General features: G+C 42.4%; 1 protein-coding gene across 2 annotated transcripts in view; it reads left to right on the top strand.

Moving 5' to 3' along the window:
* The window catches only part of PID1 (phosphotyrosine interaction domain containing 1), a 226,555-nt gene that overhangs the window by 194,555 nt on the left and 11,573 nt on the right, over nucleotides 1-20,427 (top strand). The gene's annotated exons all lie outside the window — the stretch shown is intronic.

Below are 20,427 nucleotides of genomic sequence, written 5' to 3'. Positions count from 1 at the left end.
GAAGACAAAGCTATGTTTTTAGTATTTCAGTCTTTTATTGAATACAGTTTTTGCTTGTGAAGAAAATGTTTCATTATTTTTGTTCAGCTCTCTGCATCCACACAGGCCACTCTGGAATTATTATTGAGTGCCCTCTGCCCTCATGTCAGCCAGATGCCAGGGAGCCTCCAGGTAGTCTTCAGGTCAATTTTTTTCTTCCTGTTTGAGATGTGCATTTCCCACAGGTCAAATTAGACAATGGATTACCAGGTAAATTTATTTCATGTATGAGGGCTTCTGGGGGAGAAAATGGGCCAACACATAAATCTGTTTTAAGAGCAGCAAGTGCTTTATCGATCTCCATTTGTTGAAGAAAAGACTCCCTAGGCCAAGTCCAATCTAAAACAGCAATTAGGTAGGAAGGTCCTTGAAGCAGTGGAAATGGTCAATCAGCTCTCTAGAGTAGGGACTGATTTTGGAATCTTACTGCTGAGCAAGTTAGTTAAAATAGGACTGTCTTTTAGAACAGAGTATTTAATTGGAGAATTTTCCACTACTTCCAGCAATATAAGGAAGTCTGGAATTTCTCAGGCACAAATACTCCTGGCAGATTTCCATGTGATTTTTCTAGTAGCCTCAAGCAGGTGATTTCCATCTGTAGATTCTTCTGGGCAGTAGCACCCATGGGATCTGGTTGCTTTTACATATAATCTGTTTATTCCTATTGCTGAGTATTTTGGATACTGGAGGTATTAGTATGGAGGACAGGAGCTACCCAGGGTCCCTCAGAAGGATCAGCAAGCAGAGTCTCAGCCATGAAGATTCAGGGCATCTGTGGGCCTCTGGGCTCACATACTTTCCTGCCCTTTGGCTCAGCTGCAACCTGAGTACACTCCGGACCTGACCACTAGATTGCTAGGATTTTTCTGAAGGGAAATATATTTGGTCTAGGTCTGGTTTTAGACAGCCTATGGAGAATGTTATAAGAGAATCATATTATCTACCAAACAGACTCTAAGACAGGGAAAAAGAGAATTGAAGACTGGAGAAGGATCCAAGTAGAACTGTAAAGTTGGGTGACATCAGTTCCTAACAGTCAAAAAGAATTTATGAGATATTATAAGGCACACATTGTACTGAATATTTATGTATATCACCTCATTTAGTTTCTTCCCTGCCTGTCATAATTCTATACCATAAGCATTATTTCAGTGTCCCCTCCTTATCTGCTAGGGAACATTTCAAGTCCCCCAGTGGATGCCTGAAACCATATATTCAAGTACTGTGCTACCACAACAGTCCATTTGATACCTGATATAGTTACTAAGTGACTTAACAGGTAGGTAGCATATACAGAGTGGATACACTGGACAAAGGGATGTCCTGGGAAGAGCACAGTAGGAAAGCACAAGATTTTATCTCATTACTCAAAAGGGTAGGTGATTTAAAATGAACAAATTGTTTATCTTTGGAATTTTCCATTTAATATTTTTGGACCATAGTTGGTCACAGATGAAACAGAAACAATAAAAAGCAAAACTGCTTTTTTTGTTGTATAATGTAATGTACTTCAATTGCCTGGGTTCAATTGTCTGACAGATTTCCTAAGTATCTGAATTTTTTTCCTAAGAATCTGAACGAATCTGCATTTTGTAGATAAGAAAACCAAGATTAAGTAATGTGCATGTGACCATGGATGAATCAAACCTACTGTTTGCTATTTGCCATGATTCAGATAATGACAAGAAATCAGGCGTCTTAGGATCCAAGAGCTGCTACTGCTGCTGTTTTCCCTGTTTTAACTTTTTTCTTCTTTTATAAAATTCTATGGAGAATTTGAGTTTTATTTCCTTATGCAGAGGAAAATGGTAAGATCCAGAAATTCACACCTGAAATTGTCATCAAGTGGGACTCTTGTTCCTACGGAGTGCAGGAATGGTGTGACAGTTGATAGTACACATAAAGAATGAAAAGAAAATTAGGAACTGAGAGATACCGGCATCAAGGCACTTTGCACTGGCCCTCCTGTCTACTTTGCTCAGGCTCTTCTCTCTCTTGCATGCACTGCTGGCCTGATAGGTTCCTAATCTGTAACTTCTGCTGGGCAGTTGCAGTCTGTAGATTCTTATGGGTATGAAGTTATTTTCATCATGGAAAATATTAAATGAACCAAAGTTGTATCATTTGAAGAGCGATGATTGGCATCTGAGCAACCCTGCCATGTGCTAATGGCGGGACAGGTACATCTCTGTGGAGTCTCACCTTATGAACTGATGGTTATGCCCAAGCACTAATGTAGCATAACTGCCTTCATAGAACTTTTTCAAATCCACTATTACTAGGCAGCTACCTAAAAGGGCCTATTGTTAAGGACCCTGGCTCCATTCAGGATAGACTAAGGACTCTCCAGATGTAAACAGTCCATTCTACCTCAAGATAATGGGTCTGCAGCTGCAGCAGTGCAGAGCCAAGTTTCCCAGTTTAGGACCAATGCAGTAATAGAGCTTTGCTGGAGAGGCTGTCAATTTCAACAGCCAGAGAAGACTCCAAGGTTTTCCTCCATCATGGCCCTCATTTTGCCTTGTGATATGTAAGGGAGATGTGAAACCAATGGCTGCATACTCTAATGGGGGATTTTACAGATATAACTACAGTGACTTTTGTATAACTGACTGTGATTTTATAGTCTCCATAGTCTTGCTTTATGGATCACGCTTCTATTGAGATTCACAACAGAATATAACCTAAGGAATTGGGAGCTCCTATTCTGGAGAAGTTCTGTAGACAAATGACTTGTTATCATTATTTACAGAATGTTGACTACATAAGATTAATTTTTCATAGGTGTGTGCATGCAGATATGAATGTGCAGACAGAAATACTTCTGTGTATATGTGGATATATTGAAGTGTGAACTTTCTCTAAGTAAAATAAATAATAAACTAAACTGGTACTAATAAACTAAATTGGTTATTAGAGAATTAGGTTCTGGGAAAGGGCAGTTCAATATCGTGACCCTGTAGCAGGAAGTTGTTCTCAGTTATGTGTGTTCTTTGTAGATGACTTTTCATGATTCCTCCTTTCTGCTTGAATTAAAAACAGCATGAATACAAGGAGAACATTGCTTGTGACCTTCTAAGCACGAGGAAATTAACCTTAGCATTTCTGAGTTTTTAAGGTTGGGAAAGATATCAGAGCATGTCTCTTATGCAATAGTAAGTTCTGGGTTATCAATTGTCTGAGCTACGGACACTCAAGTCAGTAGGTAACACAGAGGTGTTGAAATTCGTGTGGGTAATGATATTTTCTCATGGTGTTTCTGCTGTTCTCCAGTTAGCTTGCATTTCAAATCAGTTCAGGCTCAGACCGGGACTACTCTTGGTGTCATATTATTTGTCTTTGTTCTCTTCATTCTGGCCAGTGGAGTGCAAAGTAAAACAAAATGAGTGTAAGTGTTGGAAAGAAAAGAGCCAACTTCTGTGGGAACAAAAGATTCAGAGAAATGGATCAAGTCATTTTTCCAAGGAGGAACTGCAATTACTAGTAAACTCAGGATAAGGTATAATCTCATGAGCAACCAAAAACTAACAGAATAACGTGTTTTCACCATTTAAATTGGCAAAAGTGGTAAAAGTAGCGATTGCCACTGTTGAAAAACAGCTGGTATGTGGACAGAGTCTCACACACAGCTCTTGGGAAGGAGAATGGGCAAAATGTTTCTGAAAGGCAATGTAACATACATGAAAATCTTTAAAATTCATTGCTACTATAGCTCTGTTTCTAGGAATTTACTACAGGCAGCATCTCCTTCTTTTGCATTGCTAATCCCTTGAGAATCTGATGAAACTAATGAATCCTTTCTTGGAAAAATGCAAATGTACAATTGAGCTTGTATTTAATTTCTTGGGTTGCTTGGTGATTGCCAAACCCCAGCCAAATGACAGTACCTAACACTGCACGTATGACTTGCACGTAAAACACCCAGATACCATTACGTTAAAATTTGGAAGGAATTCATAAACAGAATCTGTAAAACTTCATTTCATTAATAAAATCATAAAAATAGAGCACGAGGTAAAAATTTACATTCAGCAAACTGAAAGAAATGAAGCACACGTTGTGCATTTTCAGTACGTTGTCTGCCTTGCCCTTTGACTTTCCCCTCCCCAGATCTCACCTCCGCCTCAGCCCCTTCTTGCCGTGGTTAGCACTCCTGCGAAGGAGAGGTGTCTGCGAGGGAATAAAGACTAAACTGAATGTCGGGTCCAATGGGAATTCAGTGCCCCTTTGCAAGAGACCTGCTCCTACCAGAGACTCCACCCAGCAGGGCCAGGTGCCGAGTCTATGGCTAACCCCCGCCTCCCCTTCTGGAATAGAACCCTGGCCGCCTGCAACCCGAGCACAGGCTGGCCCTGAGCGGTGCCCCCAGCCCCTGTTTACGCTCTGAGCAAGAGTGGGGGCTGCAGTGAGAGCTGGTAAGACAGGGTGAGTGGACCGGGGTGTGAAGAAGCTTGGGGTACACAGGGCCCAGGCGTGCTGAAGGGGCAGCTCCAGAAGAGTCTTTTGGTTTAGGAAGTGTCCATGAAGCTGGTCAATTTAGATGCTTTGAGTGAAGGGAAATCTCTAGATCCTGTACCGCGCTGCTTCAACTCACTTATTCACCCCCAGCTGCAGCCTGTCTTGAGTTATAAAATAGCACCGAGATGAGGAGTGGAATGTATCCAGAAGCAATCTACCACTATGGTTCCTAGCCTGGAAAGCAAAATTGGTTTCAGTTACAGTGTAAGGGGGCATTTAAAAAATATCCCCACCCTTACTCTGCATGGTCTGGAGCTTTTGTTCTCTTGTGTTTGTACCATCTCTGGTTGAGATCCTGCACCAAGATGTAAAACAGAGTCTTTAAGCCAAGTCATTCAAAAACCTTTGGGACCTTGAGCCAGCAGAGAGAGTTTCCGAATGTAGATTCCATTTCAATTCTAAGAGATATATAAGTGGTTAAGAGCTTTGATTCCAGCCTGACTGTGTGTCCTCAGACAAGTGACTTAACCTCTCTGTGTCTCATTTCCTCCTTTCTACATTGGTGATGAAAACAGTACTTACCTCACAAGACTCCTGGAAGGGTTTAATAAGTCCATACGTTAGGAACATAAATCAGTGCGAATAACATACCCAATGAATGTTGGCTGCTGTCATTATTTTAATATTTTGGACCTACAAAATAATTAGAAGTTTTAATAAGTTTATTATAATTTCCTGATTATGTAAAATTTTATGTCTTTAAATTTCATTTTGTTTTTATTCCTTCCTTCTTACTAGATCATTATTTATTGTGGTATTGACTGCAATGGAGAGAGTATGTTTGACTTTGTTGGATCTGAGTGTGGAGCCAGCAGGTCATCTCTCCATGGCTGAACTGGACTTCCTGTCCAGACCTTTTGGCTTGGTGTGACTTTTTTTTGCTAGAAGAGAGTGAGGGCCAGATGGAAGATTAACCTGAGAGGAACTGGACCACTCCAAGCACAAAATGTAGTCATGTGGGCCTAAGTGACCAAACATAGTCTGGAGCTGGGAAACGCCCTCTCTCCAGCTTGAGTCTTACCCTGTGTTATGGACTGGATGTGAGGTGTCCCCCAAGGGCTCATGTGGGGGACAATGTAAGAGCGATTAAAGGAGAAATGATTGGGTTAGGAGATCATTAACCCAGTCAGTGAATCAGTCACCTGATGGAACTGAGTGGTGGCTGAAGGCTGTGGGGTGTGGCTGGAGGAGGCGGCACTGGGGGCCGGGCCTTGGGGTGTATATGTATATCTGGCCAGCGGAGTCTCCCTCTGCTTCCTGACTGTCGTGTGAGCCGCTTTCTCCACCACACTCTGCCGCCATGTTGTTCTGCCTCACCTTGAGCCCCAGGGAATGGAGCTGGATGTCTGTGGATTGAGACCTCTGAACCTGTGAGCCCCCAGACAAACTTTTCCTTGCCTAAAATTCTTGTCTGGTCTTATAGTCACAGACACAAAAGGGTTGAACAGGGGCTGTGCCCTTGGCATGAACGTGGGGTTAACTGCTCCAAACACACACACAGCGGTGTGGTGAGCAAGTGCCATCCAGGTCTGGGGAGGAACAACTGAGTGATACCAGCAGTGACCTCAGCCTCTGGGTCCTGGGGACACCCCGAAGTCACTGGTAGTCTCTTCCTGGGAGCTAGTTTGCAGTTGTCAAGGTGACAGTCGATCTTGCACACTCCGTGGGTGTGTATAAGTTGAGCGATTGTGACTCTTGTAACCACAGGCCTAGTCCAGCTCAAGAGGACATGGACTGCAGATCAGAGGGTTTAAATTGGTGGGATTTCCTGTGCATTTGGAAAGCAAGGTAGTATCCTCAAATTGTAATGTTTTGTCTAGACAAAACCTAACAGAAGGATCAGATGTTTTCTTGAGTGACTATGTTTGGATCTCTCTTTGAATTTAAGCTTCTAGTTTGAAGAATATAAATATCACCTATTTGTTTTAGAAGACTGAGTGCAGGTAGCATGGATTTAGTTGGTTTAGGAATAGTTTCTCATTATCTAGAGCTTAAGTTATGTTTTTATTTCATACAATTTCTAAAAGAAAGTTGAAGCATGGGAAGAAGATACTAAGATTTTTTTCCCTGTAAGATATAGTCAAATCTATTAATTATATACTTCTATAAAGTGAAAAATCAAGGCATGTGTTATGTTGCAAAGTGCTTTTGTAGCTTCCTCTACCACACACATGCACACACACACACTCATTCGTACACGCATGTGTGCACACACACGCACCCCTCATTTAGGAATGCTAAAGCATCAGCCTTCATTAAAGTAGTGACAACAGAGCTGTGGAGAGAAGGAGCTTTGGGAAAGCAGCGATGTGTGTCTGTGGTGTATCAGGACTAAGGCTGATCGCTGAGAAAGTGTCGCATTCCTTCCGCTTCTTGGCGTTTGAACAGTCTGTTGAAGATGAGCCGCTGCTACTGCAGGGTGATCCTGGTTGAGTTAGCGAGTGCTGGGATGGAATGAATATCTGAGGCCCTTCGAGGGCCACTGTGTCCCCTTTCGCCCCTGGTTGAATTGCTACCAGCAGGAGCAGAATGAGTGTGGTCAGAGAGGGGCAGCGTCAAGTGTGACCTGGGCTGCTGGCGCTGGGGGCAGGCAGCAGAGGCCTTCCTGTCGCTCAAGGGTCCCCATCCGTCGAAGCCAATTCTGGGAGTGCGAGCTCCAAGCCGTAAGGTGACATGCAGGGACTTGCTGCTCTGGACAGGAGTCATCAGCGGAGACTGACAGAGCAGACCGTGGGAGACGGCCGTGAGGCGAGGGTGCTGGGAGGCAGGGCATCCTGGCTTGAGACGGTGCAGTTCAACTGCAGGCTCCTGCGTGGCCCCTGGAACCCCTTCCGGCCGCCGAGTTCCTTCCAAAAGGAAGGCTTCCCTGAGCACGTGCACAGCTCCTGGCTCCTCTGTCTTCTCCGTGGACAGTGCCTCCAAGGAGGCACTCACTTCCTGACTTCCAAGCATGTTCTCAGGTTTTGTGCAAAGCATAACGGGACACCACTGTCACCTGTGTCCTAGAGACCTGGCCGTAGAGAGACCTGGAGCCAATCCACAGAATCGCTGAAACAGAGCCACCAGCAGCCACCAACCTTTCCTGCTCACCCCACTTTTCTTCTAAACCATCAGTAAAAAAAACTCATTTTGAAAAGATTATTAAATACTAGGTTGACTGCATTTCAGGTTTCAATGACATCTTTATTTTATCAGGAGAGTGGTCACTTGTTTGATTAACCGAGATTATTATCAGTAGTCAATTATTATTTATTCATTCAAAGAAAGCAACATCAAAGAGGAAAATGAACTCTTCATAGGAAACTAGCCTGAATGTTAAGAGATTTGAAAAGCATGATACCAGGTTGTCACACTGTTAAAATGTTGGAGGTTAAGGAGAATCAATTCATTTTTTAGATTAGCATTTTTAAAGTTTATTTTACTGCATTATAGATGAACATAATAGTGGAGTTTATTTTGACATCCTTAAATGCATACAGCATCATTTTCTCTATTTCAGTCCCCAGCTACCCCTTCCCTCCCTGGATCCCCTTCCTCTCCTTCATTGATCTTTCATCTTTTTTTTTTAGAATTAATTCTTTTCTTATCCACTCAATGGTTATTGGGCTCACGCAGTGTGTATTATGCTGTTGGTATGATTTAGATCTCTACACACTGTGTACATTTTCACATGGGCTGTAATTATGAATTCCTAGACATTTGTGCCCCAGGCAAACTAGAGGAGACTTGCAAGAAGCAGAAAGAAAAAACCCTGGGGATTGGTGCAGAGTCACGCCACTTCCTATGCAAAGATGTGCTGGCCTGTGCCCCTGGGAACTGACGAGCCCAGAGACTTATTGCACCCAAATTGGTGGTGCAGGGAAGTCCAGTCTGACTTTCCAACTGCTTCTCCTGGAAGGTGTCACATGTTAGATTCAGTATAGAATCACTATCAAAAGGCTTTGAGAGCTGGCAAGAATCAAGGGATGTTTGGGGCGGCCTCTCAAGTAGGATGGAGAGTGGATCGGGAGGGGGCATTTGCTGGAGCTGGGCAGGTGGCTCTGCAGTGGCAGATCCCACCTTCCTCTTGGTGGGGGCCTTGAATCAGCACCAGGACAATCAGCTTTGAGTTGTGCTCTCAAAGGGCCCTGTGTTGATCTTGAGGTCCTTGTAGATATGATCCCATTAAACATCTCAGCATCCTTGTGGTCGGGTGATGGGGAGAGGGTGAGACCACAGAGGCACACACAGAATATTGGGGACCTCAGTCAAAAAAGTCAGGGTGCAAAGAGGCCTATGGGAAATCCAGAAAATGTACAGAGACGGGTTCACCTTCATAGAGAGACGTTTCCTAGTCAATGAAAATAGAGTTCTCTTTAAGAAAGGATCTGCTTTTCTGTTCAATCACAGGCCATGGTTTCTGTATCCTGTTTTACACAGATGCGGTCTTGAAATAGGGAAGAGGCCCAGAGAATCAGATAATCACCTTTTAAAGGTCTTCAGGGGTAGGCGCTGGGTGTTTTCCTTGCTCTCCCTCTGCTGGCCATGGGGCTGTTCCCTCTGAAGTCAGTCACAAGGCTGTGCCTGGCATTGCTGGGCTGCATTCTGCTCACCTGGGCTGATGGTCCCTGTGGCCCGCCCGTCACGGCTCCTTGCACATGCTGTGCAAAACAGAGAGAAGTGATTCTGAAGCCGTCTGGCAGATGGTGAATGCTCACTGCCCTGCTTGCTGGCTCATAAGTGATGTGCTACTGTATGTAGCCTAAAATAAGAAAATCAGATCATGCCCTGGACCGCCGAGCAGGTGCTTCTCCGGGATTGATGGGGCAGCTCCTGGCTTTCCCATCATCCATCTTGACTGGAAACCTCTGCTCCAGGGCAGGTGCATCCACACTACAAATAAAGGCACCTGCTCAAGTGACCTCAGACCCTCCCGTGGGTCTACTGTGGTCCTTGTTTTCCGAACATTCTAGAGCAGAAACCTTGTTTTTTTCTTAAGAATACCTTCCTCAGCAGTGACTATCCAGATGTCCTCCAAAGCTACAATACATAGAAGCCTGTGTGTCTTGAGAACTCACGTCTGTATTTCTCAATAACTGGTGTAACTCTTCTTTCTTAAAAAGAATGTTTTTAAAATGTGATAATTTTAATATGGGGAGAACAATATTATGACATTGTTAATATTTCCTTGGTCCCACTCAGTAGGTAATAGCAGGAACACTGTGGTTCCAGGATGGTTTTAAGAATATAAAACAGTGAGGCTGGTCATTAAAAATACTTTCTCAGTAGGTATTGTGCTCTGCTTCGTAAACAGAGAGTAGAATGTGACATTGAAAGATCATGAGTGATTTCAGAGAGCATTGCTAAAAGCATTCCTTCATAAGAACTGCTATTTTGGCATATGGAACATAATTTGGTTTGTCATACTTCCATTTAAATCCCTGGACACACACACACACACACACACACAAAATACACACACACACACGCACACAACATACACACACACACACACAAGCAGACCAGAACAGTTAGAGTAGAATTTGTCACATCACTAAAATAGATATATCCAGTCAGCATGAGGAGGTAGATTTAGACCACAAACAGGTTTTTGGCTGGATGTATCTTAAATTGACTCTTCAGAATATAAATGAATATTGCTTAGTCAACAACATATGCTCATAAAAAAAAAATCTTGATTTTCCATTTGATGTAGCATGGATCCAGGAGCAAACGTCTTCATTGATCTTCTTTACAACTTTTTAGTGTGAAACAATTTCAGAAATGCCGAAATGTTATTATAAAATATTTATATGTGTACCCTTGGCCCTTATTTCCCAAATATTTATTTACTTTATCATTTATATTGTTTATCTCTTCCTCTTTCACTCATTCACACACACACACACACACACACACACACACACACACACATTATTTTTATTGTTTCACAGCAAACTGAAGATGATGCCATAACATGGTTCCTAGAAACTAGGATGTTCTCTTAACCACAGAACGATGATTATTTTAGTTAGTTTTTTCACTTCTGGAACTAAAGGACCTGATCAGAATAATTTTAGGGGAGGAAAAGTTTACATAGGGGCTCAGGTTTCAGAGGTCTCAATCCATATACAGCAGACTCCATTCTTTGGGGCTCAAGGTGAGGCAGGACATCATGGTGGAAGAGCGTGGCAGAGGGAAGCAGCTCATGTGAAGATCAGGAAGCAGAGAGAGAGACACTCCCCTTTCCAGGTACAAAATATATACCCCGTCGCTCCAGTGAACTCCAGTGGACCACCTCCTCCAGCCACACCCCACCTGCCTCCAGTTGCCACTCAGTGAATCCCATCAGGGATTAATTCACTGATTGGGTCAAGGCCATAACCCAGTCATTTCTCCTCCAGACCATCTTGCATGGTCTCACACATGACTTTTGGGGGACGCCTGACAGCCAAACCATAACAATGATAAAAACCAGAAAATTAAAATCTAGACAATACTATTATCTAATCTGTGGATCCTATTAAAATTTTGCCATTGTACCTAACATACTTTATATCAAAAGAGAAATAAAGGATTGTCAAGGTTCAGTCTGGGATCATGTGATGGGTCTCATTAGTGCCCTTTAATCTGAAGACCCTCATTTCTTCTCCTAATACTTTGAAGTCTAAACCATGCCCCTCTGTTCAGGTGTGTCCACCTTTGCCACCTGGATGGGTTCAGGTGATTGGCAGGGAGGTGATAGCGGAGATGCTGTATCCTCCCCAGTGCCTGTAACTTTGTCACTGATTATCCTGGGGTCTGTTAGGTTTCCCCACTAAAGCTGTAAAACTCCACTTGGAATTAGTGAGTGTCTTGTGGGGAGGTGCTTTGAGGCTCTGTAAATATCGTTTCCCATCGAACATTTCATCCCTCCTTTTAGAATGTATTGATGCTTCTTGCTTGAAACATTAACTACAAGAGTGGCTGCCAAATTGCAATTTTCTCTTTTTAATATTTTTTATTTGTTCTTTTTAGTCATACATGATAGCAGATTGTATTTTGATATATTGTACGTAGAGTATAACTTCCCATTTTTGTTGTTGTACATGATGTGGAATTACACTGTGTGTGTTCATATACAAACATAGGAAAGTTAAGTCCCATTCATTCTGCTATCTTTCCCATTCCCTTTTCCCCTCTGTCCCCCCCTCTTCCCCCTGGCCAATCTTGTGAACTTCCACTCCTCTCCTCAACCCCACACCTACTGCGAGTCAGCATCCGCATATCAGAGAGAACATTTGGCCTTTGGTTTTTCAGTATTGGCTTACTTCCCTTAGCAGGAAAGTCTCCAATTCCATTCATTTACTGCAAATGCAGTAATTTCATTCTTCTTTATGGCTGAGTAATACTCCATTGTGTATATGTACCACATTTTCTTTATCCATTCATCTGTTGAAGGGCATCTAGATTGTTTTCATAGCTTAGTTATTGTAAATTGAGCTGCTATGAACATTGATGTGGCTGCATCATAGTAGTATCCTGATTTTAAATCCTTTGGGTATATGCCAAGGAGTGGGATAACTGGGTCAAATGGTGGTTCCATTCCAAGTTTTCTGAGGAATTGAGGATGTGGGGGGAAAGATTCACTCATACATTGCTGGTGGGACTACAAACTGGTGCAACCACTCTAGAAAGCAATATGGAGATTCCTCAAATTGTGATTCTCTAATCCTATCATCTCTTTTACTGATATTAGTTTGCATTCTACTATATTTCCTTTTCTTCCATTAATTTATTCATTTATCTATATCACTGATCCTTATGATGTGGGTTGTAATTGTTACTGTCATAATTAATTTTGATGGTCAGTTTTCCCCAGCTGGAGCAGCAGGAGCCCCCTCATGCTGGCTCTGTACTTTGGACATGCTTCTGCCATGTTTAGTTAGCATGCTCCTATTCTGCCATGTTTAACATGCTCCTATTTTCTGACACAGTGTGATGTTTCAGTATCACCTCCTACTCCTCATGTGCCAGCCCTGGAATCTGCTGACTCCAAGGAGGACTGGTTCCTTTCAGTGGAGAATGGTATTTAGAAACCAGTATCTCAGTTTCAGGTGTGCTCATTGCCCCTGGCATGTAACTGCTCACAAGGTGCTGGACACAGCTAGGAAATATAAGTACACACAAACCCACCTGTGTGTTGATACCCATGTGCACCTGTCTGTCCCGAAAGTCCTGGGTCAGCTTCAGTCATTCCATTTGTGCTCTCGTGTCACAAGGTCCTTTCCAGCCTCTGCCTTTCCAGGTTTGCAGCTTCGCCCTCTCAGGGTGAGAAACCTCTTTTCAACATTTACGATCTAGCTACTTTTTTACTCCTTTCATACCAGGGAGTCAATTCGGAATGGAAATCTGTGCCACTTGAAAAAACCAAACTTAGTAAGTGAAGTTTGATATTAGTTTGTAGTTTTTCTTTCTTTAGCCTGAGAACATGTTCCTTAAATACTATGTTAAAATGTTAGTTGAGTTTTTTTTTTTTTCTCTCTTGACTGTAGTTACATTTTTTTTATTTTTGTTCACCATAGAGTCAGATTTACACACTTTTGCTTTCATTTCATTTGGATTTTTCTTCCTGTCCTTCTTGATTATATTAATGTTGGTTTCCATGATTCTAAAAGTCACAACTATATAAAAAGATACACTTAAAAATACCTCTTCTCCATCATTTCAGCCCCAATCCCATCCATATCCTGTGGATAACCAGTTTCTGTTTTTCCTTTCCATGTTTCTGTTTTCAAAAATAAGTAAATTAATAAAAATATATTCTTTTTTTTCCCCTCCTTGCTTATAAAAAATAGTCATTTTTTTACTTTGCTTTTTCTACATTGCAAAAATATACCCTGGAAGTCATTCCCTGTTAAGGACATAAACTTCCTTATTCCCCACCCCCTCTCTTTACACATGTTAATAGTATGATCAACAGATATACTGCAATTTATTCAACTAGTTGCTTTTCTATAATTTTATAATTACAAATAATGCTGCGTTGTCTGAACTTGTGATTATATACTTTTATGTTGACAGGGGTATCTTTAAATTCCTAGGCATGACATTGTGGAGTCAACATGCATGCACAATTTTATTATATATTGACAATTCCCCTCAAAAAGTCTTGTCCCAATTTGCAATCCAACCAGCAATACCTGAGACTGTTTCTCCACAGCCTTGCCAAACCTTGTGTGTTGTATTTCTAAATTTTCATTAGTCTGATAGGTCAGAAAGGCATCTCAATGTGGCCTTAATTTGCATTTCTCTAATCTTGGGTAGATATTTCAAACAAAAATCCATCATATAAGATGCCACAGAATGGCATCCACTGTAAGTTTATGCTCAAAAGTCTTCTATATATTACCCTATGAGATTACCTAAAGAATTGGATATTCAACTCAGAAATCTCACTCTGTCCCCAGTTTTTCAAGCAAATAAATAATCAGAAGTTACATGCAGAACTGGGTAAACTCTGGGACTGTCAGCATCTTAGTCTCTCTTACATGATCTGGGCCAGATTTACCCCAGAGATACCTCTTACTGTTCGTGGCTGTGCTGCTCCTGTGGAAGATATTCTTACTCCCGGGACGTTTCCATTTTATACTTGGTTGCATAGTTTGTGAGATATTTTCCTGGAAGCCCTCTGACATAAATCAACAGATTTCAGGTGTGTTTACCACATCAATTTTAGGCAAACAGGTACATCCTGCAGAGAGAATGCCTTAGATAAGTTTTTGTCTGCTGGCAAAAACAGTAGGAGGTCTATCATTAACAAGCAGGTCACGCCTCCACCCCATAAAGAAAAGGAATAGATTTCAGTGCTCTTATGTAATCATTTATGTCTCATCTGTCACATTTCCTCTGCAAGACATAAATAATTGAAAATTTCAAAAAAATCATTTTCTGAGACCATATGTTTTAAATATTTCTCTGGTTTGAGTTGTTCTTACAATTGGTATACACATCCATTGATCAGAACAGCATAAATAAACATATGTGTATATGCATATATATATTATTACAAATAAAACATACATATATAATTGTAAGTAAAAGGTAGTTTCTATTACAAAATAACTCAATGAGATTGATGAGATGACTTTGCATTCATTGAATTTTTTATTGAGGTCATCATCAGTACACTTGCGGGTGTGAAATCTAGGGCAGACAGATCCCAGATACACTTCACCCAGGTTTCCCTGATGGTGACGTTCTGTGACACTGCAGTCTCAGATCAGGTTCACACACTCCACCAGACCCGGCCAGCTGTTTCAGTTTCACTCACACTCATTTATGTGTGTGGATGTTTAGTTCTGTGCAACTTGAACATGTGTGGATTTCCAACACCCACCACCAAACACATCCATCTCAGCCAGTATCCCTCATGGTGGCCTTCTGTCGCTGCCTGCCCATCCCTTGCCCCTGTCCCTAACATCTGGCAGCCATACAGCATATAACCTTGAGACTGGATTTTTTTTTCTCTGAACATAGACTTGGAAGATTCAACCGAGTTGTTCCCAGTATGAAATGTTCATTCCATTTTTTTGCTGAATAGTATTTCATGGTGTGGGTGTGCCACAGTCTACTTACTCGCCTGTTAAAAGGCAGCTGTCTGTTTCCAGCTTTGGGATATTTCAGCTGTAGGAACGTTGGTGTCCAGGTTGGTTTCTGGGCCTCTCTTTTTGCCCTGGAACGCTTGGCAGCTCCAGGTTCAGTTACCGCCGTCTCCCTCTCCTTCTCTTGCTTCTAACCTCCACTGGCCACCTATGAAGAGCTCTAGACTGTGGCCAATAGATTTATACGTGGTTTTTATTACCTCCAACTGAATGTTGTCTCCACATTGCTCTTTCTAAATGTTCAGTACCTTCTGTGGTTCATTCCTGATGAGTTGTATGCTAAGGAAAATGAACTGATAAAATGCTACGAGGACGAAAATTGGTGGCATTTTTCACCTGCCACAGTGCTTGTCCCTTGAATCCATTCATCAGGATAACTTGCGGGCAGTGTGCTTGATATTGATTTATCATTTAGAGAATTTTCTCTTTGTGAATATTTTAGGGTTTAGAGCACTCTGCTGCATTTTTGTCCCTTTATAGTATACTCCACTGATGAGAAAGCAAAGGGGGAGATATCAGACTTGTCATGGAATAAATGGCTCTTCTGCCAGAGGGTGAAGGAGCACCAGCTTTGCTCGTCCTAAGTCAGTTTATCAGGAGGGACCAGGTGAGGGAATGTGGGTTTCAATCTGGTGTCATTTTTATTAAGCGACTTTGTCTTCAGGGGCTCACTTCAATGCCTTCTAGATAGATTGCTTCTGTCTTTGGCAGTGACAATGACACTATTTCCAGGCTTCATACTTCTAAGAGAAAATTGACGGAACAAATTACACAGTGGAATTCCCTGATAAGTGCAAGGTGGGATGCAAAATCTCAAGTCACTCTGCATCATTGGTACAATGTTATAATATGACTGTCAGAAATACATCTGTCACTAATTGTGCGACACATACTGTGTTACAACTGAAGTGACATACATCTCTTTATTAGAGTTAAGAAATAGTACTTAATTATTCCTAAATATCGGTTCTTAGTAAACTTACATTTTTCCTTCCTATGATATACATTTACATAATAAAAAGAAAAATAGAGTAGTTTTCCACTACCAGGAGTTTTTAGAGTCTTTCAACACATAAGCTATGCAAATATCGGAGGGAAAATACCAAACAAAAAGTATTTTCAATATTCATGATCTTAAAAAGTCACTGAAATAAAGGCATATTGACGAAGGTGTGTCCATGGCCAGCTTTGTTGAGGTAGTAGGGCCAAGCAGGTAGTAGGCAGAAGACTTCAGAGGTAGCCTCCCAGGGAGTGGTACCAATTGTCCTCAGTGGGGCATAACGGCCGGTCGGGAGGGTCCACGCTCTATTAACGATGAAGGGAATAGGCCAAAAACAAGACCTCGAAATGGTACCTAAAACTCTGGAGGAAAAAAAACAATTTTCAATCCAAGGCCATCCGACCATCCTGAGGATGACCCACAGAAGGCTTCAGGCCTATTGCAGCCAGAGGTGATGCCCAGGTCTGCTCCAAGCTGAGCCGTCCTCTGATTGGCTTGTTGAAGCTCTCGAGTGCCTTTTAGAGGGACGTGCAAAGTCCTGCCCCACAGGCCTCAGGCTCTAGGAGCAATCCCTTGTCACACGTTAACCCGGTGTGTTGGCACATGACTCAAGGAGCAGCAGCAGGGCCACCCTAGCACACATACGCTATTTGCCCTTGGGAATCATTCTGTGAAGGAGAGATTGTTGGCTTTGTCAAACACCGTTTCGAAGTTCTTTAGGAATATGATGTCTCCCACTTTCAATTATTGATGCTAGTAGCATAATTTAAATCCCTGGGCCATGCAAACACATCTCAGGTTAAGGACAGTTTAATTGCCTCTGACTCCAAACCCCTGTTAGAATGCTTAACAAGCCCTGGTAGAGCGTCTGCCATCTTTCCATGTCCCTGTCCAGGCCTTGGTGGACACTTGAAGAAATGGCCAGAGAAAAGATAAATAATATAAAAATAAAAGATAACAATGAAGAGATTGAAGGAGTGGAAAAATCCTCTGCCTTGGGCTGGAGGACTTAAGCTCCATGTCTTGCTCTTTCCGAGAGCAGCAGAGTGATCATGGCAAGTGTCCTCAAATCTTCAGGCATTAGAATGTGGTCTCTGCAAGAAATGAGTGGCATCAGGTTGGTGGGGATGGCCCCATTCACTTCTAAAAAGCCCACCATGCTGGTGACAAACTCTAGACTCGTTAGGAATTTGTGGCAGTATAATGATGAGTACTTTGAGTTTAAACTCTAAGAAAACTTGCCTATGAGTCCTCCAAAAGAAAGAAAGACGAGACCAAAGAAAATTGGCATCGATGCTGGGCAGCCTAAAAACTTAGAATTTTATGGCAAAAATGGATTGTTTGGAAGTGCCAGAGTGGAGCCACAGGTGTGTCAGCTGAGTCCAAGGGCACGTGTGTCCAGTCACCAAGGCTGAATGTGAAGTCTCCCGTGGCATTCTTGCTGCCAGCCTATCTTGTTTGGGAGGCCAAGCTGCCATCTTCTGTCTTCCCTGCTCTCACCGCCATCCACCCTCAGTGAGTGCCCTCTGGACACCTGATCCACCACAGCCTCATTTCAGGGAGCCAAACTACTGTGAGGATAGAGATTGACGGGATTTCATGGGACAGAGCTTGATGCAAGGAACAGACTCTTAATGGGCATCTTTCCTCCCAGCTGGGCTTGTGAGGAGGAAGGTCTTTATGAACCCAAGAGAAGTTATTTAGGTTTGTTGAAAGTGCTCATAGAGCTGTTTGCACATCCTTCTCTTAAGGGCAGACTGACCTACACCATGTTGGGTTCACAGCCATAGAGGAAAGTGTTGTCTGTGTGCCTGGCAGTGCTTTCCCCTCTAGGGATAGAGTTTATCCGTTTTGTTCTCTCTAATTTGCCTCTTCCTTGTGGTACTTCAGCAAACATTTGTCAGACGACTGACTGCATACTGAAAGAACTGGTCTCCCAGCCCGAAGCTCATGGCTTCCATTTGTCTCTTTCGGCAGATGTTTCTTTCAGGTTGATGTAACTAGGTTTAGAATATAGCCATTATCCCCTGGGACTCAATTTCCTAAACCTCTCCCACATTTCATTTTCTTCCATGAAGGCTCGGCTTGGTAGGTACCCACCTAGAGACCATGTGTCAGACTCGGGTGACGAGGCCTTCCAAGCAGAACATGAGTAGTGTCACCAGATCCTCCTTGAGTTGCAGGTGGCAGCCACGCTGCTGTGGCTTGTGAAGCGAGAACCCAACAAAGGAAGCCCAATGTCATGCAGTAGGAATACACGAGAAAGGCAAGGAGTATAAGCCGAGTTTTTCTTTTTCTTTTTTTTTCTTTCTTCCCAATCAACTAAGTGATTAATTTTTAAGGGTAGTTTATTATTTCAACATACTTGTATTCGTTATGGTTCCCCAGAGATACAGAACCAATGGGGTGTTCATGTGTTTGTGTGCGGGACGGGGGGTGGGACATGGTGGTAGGGAGGGGAATATATTTTAACAAATTATTAAGAATTGGCTCACGCATTTGTGGAAAGTCTCAAGTTCAAGAATCTTGTGGACAGGAGGCCTGCGGAAGAGTTGATGTTGAAGTCTTGAATCTGAAGACAGTCTAAAGCCAAATTCCTTCCTTTTGGGGAAACTATCTTATATTAAGGCTTTCAAATGATTGGCTAAGACCCACCTACATTATGAGAATTAATTTCCTTTATTCAGACACTACTTGTATAAATGTTAATTACATCTAAAAATATCTTCACATCAATGCCTATACTGGTGTTTGACCAAACAATTGGCATCATAGAGCAGCCCAAATAACCCATAAAATCCACCGTCACAGTACTAATTATATGACAACCAAGAAGTTAGATCAGGGAGTCATGTGCTTAGTCGGAAGACATGAGAGTTGGGAGACATGAATCCAAGAGCTGCTTCTATCACCTATGGGACCTGGGTACCAACTGACTTCCCAGTGGAAAATAAGTGGCTTGGTTTCCAACACGATCACTGATAGGCACACATTTTCCATGGTGGGCCTAGCTTTTGCCTAGCAAATCACATTATGCAAATGTGAATTCTCTTTGCTAAAAAATACATATGTAATAAGAGATGCTGTCAGAAAACAACCCTTTTGAAATGCTGAAAACAGTTCGTAAATCATCACTCCCCTTGTTATTTGTATGAGTTAGTCTGATCGAGTCCTGACCACTCACTGGCTTGGACAAAGTACTTACCCTCTCACCAGTCCCCTAATTTATAGAACCAGAATAATGATCATACCTAACCTGTAGAACTGTCATGAAGATTAATGATCCATACAATGCATTTGGCCCAGTACCTGGCATAAGTAAGCCCTGGGTAAATGGTAGCAATTGGTCTTGTTACTGTTGATGACTTGCAGAAGCCAGGAGTTGGTTCCGATAGCTCCCTTTCTGTCATCTCTTTCTGCTCTTCTAGTCTTCCCACATTTATTATTTTGTGATCAATAACTTCATAGATTTCATTGTGTGAACAGCATTTGTCCTTGAACACATTCTTCATGGCTTACCACATGCAATGCATGTTCATAATTAGCAAATCTGTGTTTGCATTTTGTACTGCCAAGGGGTTGGCACGTGGATCCCCACTCCTCAAAGTGTCGGGTGGAGTGCTCCTCTGTGGCCTGCAAAGAATGAGTGGGTTCAAGCTGGGATCCGAAGTCTCTGTGTTCCCCTTTCTCTTCTCTCTGAAATGTGCAGGTGGGAATTGATGTGAGGGAAGGAGAGCTTCTTGTGGGTATTTGGCCCAGCGTTAAGTGTGCTGTGTCTTCTTTTTCTCATCTTCTGCAAAGGCTATTCTCCAAAGGCTATTAAGATTTCCAATTAAGTTTTCTCTATCCTCTTTTCCTATCAGATAATTTTATAACAGCCAAGAAAAGGTGGTCTCCTACAGACAATAAAAGAACAGCAAGATCTTTTATGTTCCAAGAAAGATCTCTGGAGAGTCTTTGTTCTTGATGTGCCATTTCTGAGAAACCCAGAAGTAAACGGAACCAAATCTGGGCTTGTGGTGCTTGGAATGTTCAGTTTGGAAGTTGAAAATCCCTGGGGAACCAGGTGCTTTGATCCTTACCTGGTCATCCATCTGTCTCATACCCTCTTTAGGGTCCCTGGTCCTTAGGCGTTCCTTCCTACTCTCCAGTCCAGTGGTAGGTAAGTGCCAGCTTTTTAGGCTGAAGCAAAATAGAACTGGCCACCAAGAGAAAGGAACAATCCCAGCCCAGTTCCAAGCATGAATG

Source organism: Sciurus vulgaris (assembly GCF_902686455.1).
Source record: "Sciurus vulgaris genome assembly, chromosome: 3".
NCBI lineage: Eukaryota > Metazoa > Chordata > Mammalia > Rodentia > Sciuridae > Sciurus > Sciurus vulgaris.
Note: the sequence above shows the minus strand (reverse complement) of the source record. Positions and strands in the feature narration are given on the sequence as shown.